Raw genomic sequence first — 14,930 nt, 5'->3', positions numbered from 1 at the left:
TTTTACAAGTGTTGAACCAGCCTTGCATCCCGGGGATAAATCCCACTTGGTCATGGTGAATAATCATCTTAATGTACTGTTGGATCCTATTGGCTAGTATCTATTGAGAATTTTTGTGTCTGTGTTCATCAGGTATATTGGTCTATAATTCTCCTTTTTCATGGAGTCTTTGTCTGGTTTGGAATTAAGGTGATACTGGCCTCATAGAATGAGTTTGGAAGTATTCCATCCCTTTCTATCTTTTGAAACAGCTTTAGTAGAATAGATATTATTTCTTCTTTAAATGTTTGATAGAATTCCCTTGGGAAGACATCTGGCCCTGGACTTTTGTGTCTTGGGAGGTATGTGATGATTGCTTCAATTTCCTCCCTGGTTTTTGGCCTTTTCAGGTTTTCTATTTCTTCCTGTTCCAGTTTTGGTAGTTTGTGGGTTTCCAGAAATGCCTCCATTTCTTTTATATTGCCTAATTTATTGGCATATAGCTGCTCATAATACGTTTTTAAAATTGTATTTCCTTGGGGGATCCCTGGGTGGCACAGCGGTTTGGCGCCTGCCTTTGGCCCAGGGTGCAATCCTGCAGACCCGGGATCGAATCCCACGTCAGGCTCCCAGTGCATGGAGCCTGCTTCACCCTCTGCCTGTGTCTCTGCCTCTCTCTCTCTGACTCTCTGCGTGTGACTATCGTAAATAAATAAAATTTAAAAAAATTGTATTTCCTTGGTATTGGTTATGATTTCTCTTTCATTCATGATTTTATTAATTTGAGTCTTTTCTCTTTTGTTTTTAATAAGGCCGGCTAATGGTTTCTCTCTCTTATGAATTCTTTCAACTCCTGGTTTTGTTGATATGTTCTACAGTTCTTCTGGTCTCCATTTCATTGAGTTCTGCTCAAATCTTTATTAACTCTCTTCTGCTGGTGTAGGTTTTATTTGCTGTTCTTTCTCCAGTTCCTTTAGGTGTGAGGTTAGCTTGCATGTTTAAGGTTTTTTCCCAATTTTTTGAGGGATGCTTGCATAGCGATGTAAATGGTTCTCCACCCTTTCATTTTCATGCTGTAGGTGTCCTTAGGTCTAAAATGAGTCTCTTGTAGACAGCAAATAGATGGGTCTTGCTTTTTTATCTAGTCTGGAACCCTGCGTCTGTTGATGGGATCATTTAGTCCATTCACATTCTGAGTTACTATTGAAAGATATGAATTTAGAGTCATTGTAATACCTATTCATACCTGTTTTTTCTGTATTATTTCTTTGGGCTTCCTTTTTCTTTTACAGGGTTCCCCTTAATATTTCTCTTTTGTAAAAAAGATTTTATTTTTTATTCATAAGAGACACAGAGAAAGAGAGAGAGGCAGAGACACAGGCAGAGGGAGAAGCAGGCTCCATATAGGGAGCCTGATGTGGGACTCAGTCCCGGGTCTCCAGGATCAGGCCCTGGGCTGAAGGTGGCGCTAAACCACTGAGCCACCAGGGCTTCCCCCCACCCCCTTAATATTTCTTGCAGAGCTGGTTTGGAGGTCACATATTCTTTCAGTTTCTGCCTATCTTAGAAGATCTTTATCTCTCCTTCTATTCTAAATGAGAGCCTTGCTTGATATATTCTTGGCTGGATGTTCTCCTCATTGAGTACCTGAATATATCCTGCCAGCCCTTTCTGGCCTGCCAGGGCTCTGTGGAGAGGTCTGCTGTTAATCTAATACTTCTCCCCATATAAGTTTGGGATCTCTTGTATCTTGCTGCTTTAAAGATTTTCTCTTTCTCTTTGGAATTTGCAAGTTTCACCATTAAATGTTGAGGTGTTGTATGGTTTTTATTCATTTTTTTTTTGGCAGGGGAACCTCTCTATCTCCTGGATCTGAATGTCTGTTTCCCTCCCCAAATTAGGGAAGTTCTCAGCTATGATTCGTTCAAAGATGCTTTCTGGCCCTCTGTCCCTCTTGGTGCTCTCTGGAACCCCAATTATATGTAGATTTTTTTCCTTCTGAGGCTATCATTTATTTCCCTTAACCTTTCTTCATGGTCTTTTAACTGTTTTTCTCTTTTTTTCCTCAGCTTCCTTCCTTGCCATCAACTTGTCTTCTGTCATTCACTCTTTCTTCTACCTCATTAATCCTCATCATTAGGACCTGCAGTTTGGATTGTATCTCATTTAATTGATTTTTAATTTCCGCCTGATTAGATCTAAATTCTGCAGTCATAAAGTCTCTTGATTCCTTCATATTTTTTTCCAGAACCACCAGTAGCCCTATAATTGTGCTTCTGAATTGGCTTTCTGACATCAAATTGTAATCCAAATTCTGTAACTCTGTGTCAGAGAGTACTGTTTCTGATTCTTTCTTTTGTGGTGTGTTCTTCCTTCTTGTATTTTGCTGAGTGCAGAGTGGCTGTATGAGTGGGCTGAGTCAAGAATGTCAACCATGAGCTAAGTAAAATTCACCCTAGATGATTCTGCCGAGGTCAGAGACTTGAAATTGGAAACAAAGATCAGAATGAAATAAAACAAAAGAACCACTAAAGTGAAAAACAAATTTTAAAACAAAGTAGTAAAACACAAAAGGCCAATAATCCGAAAGAGAAAAAAAGGAGAACAAAAAGGGCAGGGGGAACTGGGAGATGGTGGTGTTGATGAAGTTGTAGTGGAGGGAGAATGTAGTGTACCTGAGGGGTTCTAGAGGGTGGTTCTCTTGACTCTATATTAAGTTCTGTATGTTAGACGATGATTAGTTCCAAATTTTATAAACCAGAAATACTTGTAGAAGGCCCCACCATTGACCACCAAAACATTTGAGATAAAAGAGGGAAGCAGAATGGGAATGAGGAATCTCACATAATGAACCGGCACAGTATACCACTTGGTTCTGGGTGCATGCTGGTCATGTTTTAGAAGGTATTAACTTCCACCATTGTAGAACAAAATGAGGCAGAGAAAACAAAAAAGACAAAAAAAAAAAAAACCCAAACTGAAACAAAACAAAACAAAAAACCACATATCTTGTATATCTCCTCAAATTAAGCTGAGTATGTTGAAGAGAATCTAGAAGTGGAAAATATATCTAGGACCTCTAATTGTAGAAATATGAAAGTCAAAAATGAAGAATCTTAAAAATGAAGAGGTGGTAAAATACTGTAGTTAAGGTGGGAAGAGAGGAAAAAAATTGGAAATTTGCAGTCTGATATAAAAACGAGTCATAATGGGCACAGGCCCAGTGGCATAGTGGTTTAGCGCCACCTTCAGCCCAGGGTGTGATCTTGGAGACCCGGGAATCCAGTCCCAAATCGGGCTCCCTGCATGAAGCCTGCTTCTCCCTCTACCGGTCTCTCTGCCTCTCTCTCTGTGTCTGTCATGAATAAATAAATAAAATATCTTTTTTTAAAAAAAGGTCATAATGGAAAAAGGAAGAAAAAAAATAGGATTGGTACCCTCTGGTTCTATATACTGTGAATCCCTGGAGCTTTCCAGTGCTGCTTGGTCCAGAACTTGCTGTTCCCCTGTCCTTCCAGCTGGTCTTCTGAAGCAGGGGCTGCTGTGCTGACTCTCAGGTGTGTGCACCTGGGGGAGCTGCCCCGCCCCCTGCCAGGTGCCGGACTCGGTGGGAGCTGTTTACCCCTTGATGCCTCTGGTCCCTGGAGGCCCCTCCCCTCCCAGGCTCGGGTGATACCAGGAGGAACAACAACACTGCCGGGGGCCAGCTCTCCAGCTCTGGAGTCAGGTCCCCCAGTAACTACCGCAGTCTCCCAGTCCACACTGGCCTGGATGCTCCCGGGCGTTGGGGGGCCCTGATCTGCACAGCTTGGGAGCCCCGGTGGCAGGAGCATCCTCGCTGTCCTGTGCCCTCCCCGCCTCCGCCTGTCCCGGGGGAACTCGGGATCCTGGGCTGTGTCCCCCGGCACCCTGGGATCCGGGGCCTGTGCTGCTGGAATCGCGCTCCCGGGCGGGGCTCCCGAAGGCAGCAGGTGCAGCCCCCTCTGCGTGGAGCCCGCCCGACCCCCGGCTTCTCCCCGAGGCCCCGCGGGGCGCTCCAGCCCCTTACCGCGCTCGGCCCCGCGGTGTGGCGCGTCTGCCCCGGGGCCCCTCATCTATTAGTGACCCCGGGAGACTGGAGGCCCCACTGCCCCTCCCGCGGTTCTGCCCGGGTTCCCTGCTGAGCGCCTTTCTGTCGGGGAAGAATCCGGTGGGGATTTTTTAAGTTTTGCTTCTCGGAGTTGGGCTTTCCTGTGCTGGAGGCTCCCGCCGCCCCCTTAGCGCGGCTCCTTGCGGGCCCCTCCCCCACTGGATTCTTTTTTATATTATTTTTTCTGCCTTCCTACCTTGTTAGAAGCGAAAACCCTTCTCTCCGTGGCTTCCGGCTGTCCTCTCTTTAAATCTCAGGTCTCATTCATAGGTTTTCAGGATGTTTTGAAAGTTTTCTAGGTAAGTTGATGGGGCCGGGTGGGTTGAGGACCCTACTCCTCCACCGTCTTGCCCCGCCCTTTCTCCAACTTTTTAATATATTTAGAATCGGAACTAGTTGCACAAAGCTATTAAAATTATAGTCATATTTTGTACAAAATAAAGGACTGGCAATACATTTAGTCCAATGATATATATGTAGATTAATATTAGATTATATTACATTGATATTTATTATAATGTAATTGGCTCAACATTAGAGAATCCCTTTTTTGTGTTATTTTACCTTTGGAAATATTGCCTGTTATTACCTACGTTGAGAAGTAATTGGGCAACCAAAGGTTGGGTTATATTTTTGAAGTTATCTCCCCTGAGTGACTATTCAGCAGTAATGACAAACTATACTTCATTTTTTTCAAGAAGGAAAAATGAATTACATCCCCTTCAAATTATGACCTCAAAATGCCTATAGTATAACATTGTGAAGACTGAGCAAAGATTTACTCATAGTAGCTTACTAAACTTATTTGGGTAATACAGTTCTTCTATTGCTTATATTTTCAGAATTTTGGGCTTTTTTTCCCCCTTTTTTCTTTACTCATGGTTTGGAGAGCTTGAGATGACTTGGAGGACTATTCTTACAAAGTGATACTAATATAATTTGTAAGTATTTTCCAGGCTAATGGACAGTTTCAGATATCTAAAATCGATAAGATTGATTAAAATAAGAAATAACTCCCCTAAGCCCTCATGTCCCCATTCTCAAAAACATAGTATCGTTTTAAACCCAGCACAGAAGAGTAGGTACCTCTTGGGTACACACTGGAGGGGTATTTCTAGATTCATCATGTCTCTGAAAGGAATAGATTCATGCTAAATCACCCAAATTTCAAATAGAGAATAAGTTTGTTTCTCTAGGCATTTGAGGATTTTTCTTTTTATCCTAAGGCACACAATTTTAAAAACAGTTTGCAGATCTCACCAAACAATAGTGAGCAATTAATTCTTACTTTATTTAAACATAAAAAGTATAATATTACATCTAATCTTCATCTTAATCTTTGACCTAGAGACTGGGTACTTGTATTGCCATTTATTCCATACCCTAGGTCTGACCTCTGTTGCAAGTGCAGAATCCTAGAAAACCTGCATGTATATACATAGGTGTGGATACTCCCCAGGTAGTAGATTTCACTAGTCTGTACATTTTAAATGTTTGTGTGTGGGTGAGTGTATGTGGTGGTTGTGAATATACCCATGGTATTTTCACGCTTTGCTATTCTGTGAATTTTAAATCAAATCATTTTTAATTTTATTTCCCAGCTTCATGCTTCACACAGGCCCTCAGTGGTTTTATGGCATAAATCTATGTCTCATGTTTACTCCTGGGATTCCCCTCATAAGCCCTGTATTTTCTTCTTCTGCTTCAGCTCTCCTGAGAAAGTCTACCCCATCTCCTATTTTATTCTCAATCTAACTTAAGGAATCTCACCACTGCCACCATAGATGGTGCCCTGCCTGAAAGTCTGAGTGTCTTTGTACAGGACACTGTGTCCTCAACCTTTAGAATGCCTCACTTCAGTGGTGCCCAAGTAATGCTGCTATTGCACAAAAAATCCTGAGCCCTTCCTCCAGTCTTCATACTCAGGCTTTAGAATAACAGACTTCAGTGTTAACAGAAGGTCTTAAAACCTTAGAAACAAAGGCACTTGAGAAGTAATGAGCACACCTAAGACCCACATTTTGATGTTTAATACTTTTCACCAGTAAAATGAACTAGTGCTTCTCAAAGAAATGTTTCATCCAAGCAATGGGGCCAGAAAGGTACAGGAAGAAACCGAAATATATTTTTATATCAGAAACTAAGAGATTTTTGTTAAATGTTGACATTGACATTTTACAAGGACACTGTTGCTAACTTGAATAGACTCTCATTAGCCAAATGTGGGAAATTGTGTGTCAAAAACAATAAGAGAGAGTAAAAGGTTATATGGTGGGGGGAGGGAGGCGAATCCATGAGTCCATAATTATGATAGACGCTAGCTAGCTAGCTAACTAGCTAGAGGAGGGATCTTCTTTACACTAGAATACCAATCTATAACTGATATTATATTTGGAGAAAGTATTTGCTGGAACATCATAATTTTTGGAAGCATCACATTAATATTGATTAAAGCGGGGATCATCAATTGATGCTAAATCTTATAGCAAGAGAGGGGAATTTTGATGAGAGTCAGGTATTTATATGGCGTAAAATGTCATCTAGATATTGCTCATTAGCTGCAAAAGAAAAAGAAATAGCAGTTCTCCAACAGAGAAATCAAATAAAACCTTGACTGGGTATAAAACTAACATCATCCTGAGGAGGACATGGCCGTGTATGTCTCTGGAGGGATGCCCTGAGAAGCACGCAATAAAATGTATATATTATTCTATCCAGGAATACATAAGCAGAATCTAATCATGAAGAAATTTCAGACAAACCCAAGTTGAAAGACAGTCTATTTTTAAAAGGTGGAAGGTTATATTCTTCAAAAATATTTATGTAATAGAAGACTGAAGAACATTTCCAGGATAATGGAGACAGAAGGGCAAGACAACCAAAAAAATATGTGATCTTAGAATGGAATGTATTACTGGGCAAACCGACGAAATTGAAGTGTGAATTGCAGATGGTAAAAGTATTGCATCAGTATTCAGTTACTGAAATGTGAAGGGCTAAAGAGCCATGATGTTTACAACTTACTTTTAGATGGTTCAGAAAAATATATATATATACACACACATTGATAAAGTTGGAGAGAGGGAACATACGTCAAAGCAAATAGAGCAAAATAGGTGAACCCAGGTAAAGAGTACCTAAGTGTGGTTCATACGACTTTGCACAGCTTTTCAGTGGGTAGAAAATGATTTCCAAATAAAAACTTTCTTTTGCAAAAAGCAATTTTGAAAATGTAGACCTTTAGTGTCTTCATTTTTAATCCTCATCATATGCAAGCCACTGTCAAACCCCACCACCTGGCCCACAGAAAACCTCTTAACCAGCAGCAGATCAGATTTCCTGTCTGAATTAATCAATCTTTCCTGCCACCATAATGCAGAAAGCCTTGAGATGCTTGTCATGTTAATATAATGCTACCACTGACACCCCCAAAGCAGAACACTTCATATCTGCATTTACCTTTCTGGTAACTTCATGATTTCTCTGGGAATGATAAAGAACATAAAATTACAGTCTTCCTGAGGGGATACAGTTGTTGGAAAGGGAAGAATAGTTTGCCCTGAGAGGCTGAGCTGTGAATCATGGAGGAACATAGAAAGCCAGAGAAAGAGAAATAGTAATTGTGCCTCCACCCAAAATTAACACTGAAATGGTTTGGGGGGTGCCCAGAATATAATCCTATGCCTACAGAACCAGAATCTCATGTAAGGAACACAGGCATCATGGATGCATTCAATGACCATATAGTGAAATTCATTAGCAATTGCAGAATTCAACCAAATGTCATTGTAATATCTGTAAAACTGAGACACTACTGGGAAAAAGTAACACGAAGAAGGCAGAAATGAGGTTCAAGGATTTAAAGAGCAGGGTGCCTGAGTCGCTCAGTCGGTTAAGCGGTTAAGCTTAAGCGTCTGCTTTCAGCTTGGGTCATGACCTTGGGGACCTGGGATTGGCCCTGAGTCAGGCTCCCTGCTCAGCAGGGAGTTTGCTTCTCTTTCTGTCCCTCCCCTGCTTGTGCTTTTCTCTCTCTCAGTGGTAAATAAAATCTTTAAAAACAAATAAACAAACATGGGACACCTGAGTGGCTCAGCAGTTGAGCGTCTGCCTTTGGCTCAGGCCGTGATCTGGGATCAAGTCCCACATTGGGCTCCTTGTGGGGAGCCTGTTTCTCCCTCTGCCTGTGTCTCTGCCTCTCTCTCTCTCTCTCTGTATCTCTCATGAATAAATAACTAAATAAAATCTTTAACAAACTTGACTTTTACCAGGTGAGGACACAGGGAAAAGGCAGAACCAGGAAGCAGAACCTCACCAGACACAGAAAGGCAAATACCTAGAATCTATTTAATACACAGTGAATCTATTTTTGTGCTCCCTCAGTAACATGCTGGTAAAAATCGCTATTTTGAGTTTCGTGTTTCTATATAGTTTCAGCCAATCCCCCCCCCCCCGCCCCCTGCCCAAATATGTAGAGAGCTAGATGGAACAGTTATGGACAAAATCTTCCTTTAGAAAAAGAATACAAAATTACAAAAACAAAGTCAGTTATGCACATGAAATAGAATTTAAAAAATCATAACAATTTCTTAGGTTTTACCTAAGAGCCTAGGTCAACTTGAGCCTATGTATCTATCTTATTACTAAGCACCTGATATAACGGGTACTTCCCATGACTATCCACTTGAAAACTGTTTCTTCCCATGATAATAACTCTGGCTGAGGGTTTAGATATGTATCAATCAAAAGAAGAATGTTTCCATATTAATTTCAACGAATTGAGCAATCATTTCATTGAATTTGAACTGAGGTTGTTATCTGGTCATATTGGGCTCCTAATGCGACCAGGCGTAGAAAGAGGGTAGGATATTTGCTGGGGCAGCAATCACCCTGGGCTGTGCTGGGCCGTGAGCACAGTAAAGGAGATGGCTGGAACCCTTGACCAGTGGCAAATATTAAAGGAATAACTTATTCTAATAAAAGTAGGATTTATAAAGGCTCAATTTTCTCAGAAATGAAGCATCCCCACTGAGTAGAGAAACCTAACAACTAAAGTCTTGGCTCAAGGCAGAGGAGGATGGAATGGGTGGTGGGAAAGAAAAGACAAATGGCAACTATCACCTCATGACCAATTGTAGAAAAGGGGATTGTTTCACTTAACCTAATTTTCTCAGCTTCTTAATTTTAAAATGTATTGTATAATTACTTTTTCCATTTGTTTTATCTCCCTCTATTTCACTACTTTATATAGGGTATATTGGTGGTATTTACCTTTATGATTTAGTCTGTAAGTTATTGAATACTGAGAGAGGATTGTAGGCCATCCAGAAACCGTGACCTTAGAGCTGGAAGCAATAACTGGGAGGACTGAGTTGTCACTTGGGTAACAGGTGAATGTGTGTTGGGCTTTGTAAGGAATATTATGTGAAGAGAAAAAGATGCATTTTGACATGTAAGTATGAGAGAAAGAGAATGTTGATTGTAGGGGACATGTATTAATTTGAATACTTTGTATTCAAATATTTTTTCTATTGTGAATATACTAGGAAAGGGGAAATTAGGACCCATGTTAAGACCCTCTCCCTACACCAATGCCTCAAAGGTGATGCATGTATCCATTCAGAACTCGGGTGGCAGAGTCTTCACAGCAGCTGCAGTGACTTGAGAAGAGCACTGGTAGTGCCATCCCATGTTTGAAGTGGCAGAGGTCAGCTGAGAATGAAAGTTCCTGGGGTGGCGTCTTCTTTTGGTTCCTCTCTGGACCTGGTACTCCTACCTTCATGGAGATGTGGGGATCCACCCTAAACTTTTCTAATGAGCTAAATTTCTGCATAAAACCATATAAAAATGGATTCAATGTTATGAGTGAGGAAGAATGAGAATTCCAGAGTGAGAGGGATCTGTTGAAGTTGAGGCACCTATGGACAATAAACTGGGAACTGTCCAGTGGACAAAAGGATCGATCTGTGTAGAAACAAAAGACTAGAAAGTGTTATTGGGGACCATATATGTCGTAATCAATCACCGTGGGAACTAACAGTGCTAAGGGAAAGATCATTTATTTATTACGAATCGTCTGTGTGTCAGGCATCTACTAAGTGTCACTATAACACAATAAAATTGCAAGTCAGTGAATGACTTTACAATTCCTCGTTATGGCCTGAATAAAATTTTCCAAGATTCTGCATTTGCTTTATAGAGCATCGAACTAATCAGGTATTATAATGGCTCTGAAATTTCCATTATTAGATTCTTTCTTCATCAAAATCTTATTGATACAATATTTCCTGTCACATAGTTCAAATGACAGTGTAGAGGTTTTTTTTTTTGTTTTTTTGTTTTTGTTTTTTTTTTTTTTTCACAATTTAAGAAATTTCCATTTCTTGACTTACCAGTATCGAACATATCTTCAGTTGGGATAGTTTGTTTGATTTGAAGAAAAGGCTGTTTCTAAACATTAGTTTCTTGATTTTGAGAAAACTTTTTCTAATCCAGAAATCCTATACTTAATAATATAGTATAATATAATATAATATAATATAATATATTAAATACAATATGCATGAAAATAAGATTCCCCCAAATAACATGTAAAACTATGAAGGGGAACGAGGCATATTATCTCATTAACTCTTGGCATGTCCTCTTCCTGAACTATTTCAAAGATAACGTCTCTTCTGTTTTATGACCCTCTCGTTTTTTGCCCATACTCTGCTGCTCCCTAGTGGTCACTCTGAACACTCCTGGGCTGACCAAACCTCTCTCCCCAGAAGTAAAACCTGAAATACGCTTTTTGAACCAAGCATCACTTTGATTCTGTCATTCTCCTACAGGCTCCTTTATGAGTAACACTGCTCCAGGGGAGTTAGCAAGTTATCAAGGACAGAACCCTAAGCTTAGGTCAGAAAATTCAGGTCCGTTCATTCCACTATACTTGCTGAACACCTTCTAGGTCCAGTTATCCATGCAAGGTGCTAAGAATGCAGATGAAAGCCACCATCCCTAGCCTGAATAAGTTCATAGTTTAGTTTGGGAGAGGCCAAGGTAAACAATCACAGGGCTGTGAGATAAGAACTCTGGAAAGAGGTAAGAGGAGAATCCCGTGAGACCAGGCCTGGACGGAGGGGAGGGCCCTGGGGAGAGTCAGCTTGAGGCATTCACTTTAGAAGGTTCTCCAGGTAGAGACTCTGAATTGAGTTAGTAAGGACAATGGCACTTCAGGTTCCCGTTTCTGTGACCCTGCACACATCTCCAAACTCTCCAAGTTTCCATTGGTCACTTGCGTCAGAAAAAGACAGGTTACATGCATGTGGATTTGTAACTGTATGGCTGTTTCGGGTGCTTTTCACTTTTGATAGTGGGCTTTACAGCTTACAGTGGTTGCCATGTTTGCGATAGGTAAAATCAAGGACCCCAAGATGCTGTTCATTGACTCCAATGGGTACATCCCCCTAATGGTTTATGGTCCCATGTATATATAGGATCCAGATGTCTTACAAAGAACCACTTAGTATTCTTCCAACTAAAACAGCTAAGGTCCTAATGTTCACCAAACTTCCTGAATAACTTGACAATAATCCACCAAACAGAAAGCTGTAATGCATTTTTGTTTAGCTTTGTCATTGATCACAGAACTTCAATTAAACCCAAGAAATGTTCAAATGGAAAATAGGAGACAGTGTGACATGAAAGGCAATGGGATACACAGAGATAGAGAAGTGGGGTAAGGATGAGAAGACAGAGGAAAGGATGGGAATTCTCACTCCTTCACAGCTCAGCACTGCAGCCACCTCCTCTTGAGGTCCTTCCTAAAGCAAGGGCACCATCCATGCACAGTGCTTTGTCTCGCCCACAACTCCTGTCATAGCAGGAACACTCACTGAGCACTGAGCCTGGGCTAGGCACTCTCACAAAAGCAGCTTTGCATTGTTAACTCATTTCATCATCACAACTCTAGAAGGTGATATTATCATTTCTACCGGACATGTGAAAACTGTGGTACAGGGTTGGAGGAAGTAGCAGAACCAGGATTAGAATAAACCTGTGTCTTTGATTTCTACTCTTTCTGGACGCTATCCGAAGACAAGGACTTTTCAGTGCCCTTTTATCTCTATCTTCCTCAATTTAGTGTCTTGTGAAAAGTGAGGCATGAAAAAAAAAAAAAAGTGAGGCATGACTTCAAGAAGGAAAAAGGAAGTTGGAAGGGGAAGGACTTAGGGAGTTTTGAGGACGAGAGCCATTGGAGCTTATAACTGGGAATATCCGAAGCCAATGCTTAGCTGGTTATCTCCTAAACTGTACATGAGCTGACTAACTGCTGCAGGAAGTTCTTCACTGTTTTTGACATGTTGCCAGTCTGTTAGGTCTAACATTGCTGGACTTTACCTGAGTTCTGTGATCTTGAAAAACAGTGATGGCTAAGGTCCCCACACTTTTGGTGTTCCTCGAAATGATTTATTGCAATAACCACCTTTCGGCATATGACACAGATAAGGTTCATACGCCCCCTTCTCCCCACCCCCACCCCTAGCCATTTACCTATGACAAGGCCAGAAGAAAAGGTCAAATTCCCATTCTTTGCCTCATAAATGATTAGCTGAACTACTGACTCTACAGATCAATTGAGACAAAATACTTGTTAACCAAACTTTGCTTAAGACTCTCTCCTTCCCCAGGTGCCTGAACTTTGGTTCACCCTCAACCTGAGCCAGCACACAGCCAGCCCCTCCTTACCAGCCTCTCTGTTAAGAGAGAAAACTGGCCTAAGGGTAAAACATTTTCTGTTCTTGCCATTCCTGTCTATACCAAATATCCACACTCAATTTTTTCTAATCTTGCTTACTCCTGTCTATAAAAGAAAAAATCGTATAGCTTAACACCTAAGGTATTTGTAGATCCTATGGTCAGAAGTTTCTCCCCATCACAAGAGTCTCTTTCCTCCATTGCAATAACTTTTAAGTTAAGTGTCTCCTTACTAAATTCAGATTTGTTTTTTTGTTTAACAGGTTGAAGCAATGACAACAAAACAGCTTGTTTTTTTCCTTTGTGTAATTTTGTTGGCTTTTCAAATGTGATTATTGGGGCTATTTTGGTGCCTTCTTATATAGTTTCTAAACCTCTCCAGATGTGCTCAGTCCCAGGTGACTGTAGCCATTTGTCTCCAGGAGATCCAGCTACTGGAGGTAGTTCCACACTGCCAGGTCTCTGCACATGCCTACCACGCATGTGGTTCCTGCAACACCTTCATCATATGCCCTGAGTGAGCTACAGCTCCAAACCAGTCCAATCCATGGAGGCCATGGCTTGTTTTCCACTTCCTCCTTGAAACAAAGTATAGTTCTAAGTTTTGGATCTGACTTTCTAGAACCTGAGTAACATAACCTGAAAGTGGAGGGGGACTTAATGATCGGTGTGGTGAGCTTTGATCCATGAGAAGCAAGAGGAGGAAGGAAAGCAAAAGTAAATATCCCTCCTCCCTCTTCCCTTGCACTTCTCTAGAGAAGACTTTTCTCCTCCCTACTCTTCCCCTACTTAGTTAGGTATATAAGCCTTCACTCCAATCCCTTGACAAGCCAGCTACTTCCTTTGTTGGCTCCTATATGTATGGATAATCAACCTTTTTGCCCTGCTAAGCTGTCTTTTATTGGTTTAATTCATAAGCCTGAGATACTGAACTTAAGAGAGTAGAGAAAAAACTCCCCCTCCCACCTATATGTGTCATAAATATAAATCATTCTCTAAGTTTTCTGCTTTCTTTGCCTTTTTCACTCCAAGATGAAAAAAGCATTCAAGTGAAAAGAATATGACATAAGTAATAAACTTGGATCTACACAAAGAAATGAAGAGATTCTGAAATAGAATTTATAAAAATAAAATAATTTTCCTTTCATATTAAGCTGTTCCAAAAGATGGATGACTTTATATAAAAAATAGAAAAATATATTATGTTTTTATAGCATATGAAATTGAAGAAAAATGAAGAAATTACACATGACTCAATGAAATGAAGGACAACATAAGAAATGAGAAGGAGGACCTGGGAATACACTTATGTCTTCAGAAACACATTACTTGAAGGTAAATTCAGATTAGTTTTTAAAAGAGGTATAAATTATTTCTTTTAAAAAATGCATATAATAAGTCAACAGAGAAGATAAAATAGAATTATTTAAAAATCCTTAAATCCAGAGAAGAAAGAAAAAGGAAAATAAACAACAAATGAAACAAATAGACAACAATTAGAAAGCTGGTAGATTTTAACTCAAACATATCAATAATAACTTTAAATGTGAATAACTTCTACATATCAGTTAAGATAATATGGAATTTGAAATTAAAGAAAATATATGTTTATGGTAGCATCAAGACAAATGAAATTACATATGACTCATGAAATATAAATAGGATGTGTACACTGAAAATTACAAAACATTGACAAAAAATAAAAGAAAATATAAATAAATGAAGAGATACACTGCATTCAAGAATTGAAAGTCTCAATATCATCAATTTTCTTCAATGCATTCTATAAATTCAGTGCAGTCCCACCAAAAGTCCAGTAAGATTTTGTAGATATTGATTAGCTGCTGCTTAAATTTGTGTAGGAAGTCCAAGGAATTGAAATAGCCAAAACAACTCTAGGAAAAAATAGTAAATCAGAGACTCACATTTCAAAACTTACTCTAGGGCTTCAGTAGCCAAAACAGCATGATGCTGGCAAATAGGTAGACATATAGCTAATGAAACAGAATAGAGACAACAGAAATAGATACGCACAAATGTAGGCAACTGATTTTTAACAAAAATGCAAAGACAATTCAATGGA

The sequence above is a fragment of the Canis lupus genome, chromosome 1, assembly GCF_003254725.2.
Source record: "Canis lupus dingo isolate Sandy chromosome 1, ASM325472v2, whole genome shotgun sequence".
NCBI classification, from domain to species: domain Eukaryota; kingdom Metazoa; phylum Chordata; class Mammalia; order Carnivora; family Canidae; genus Canis; species Canis lupus.
The sequence above is the reverse complement of the archived record's forward strand: the minus strand, read 5'-3'. Positions refer to the sequence as shown.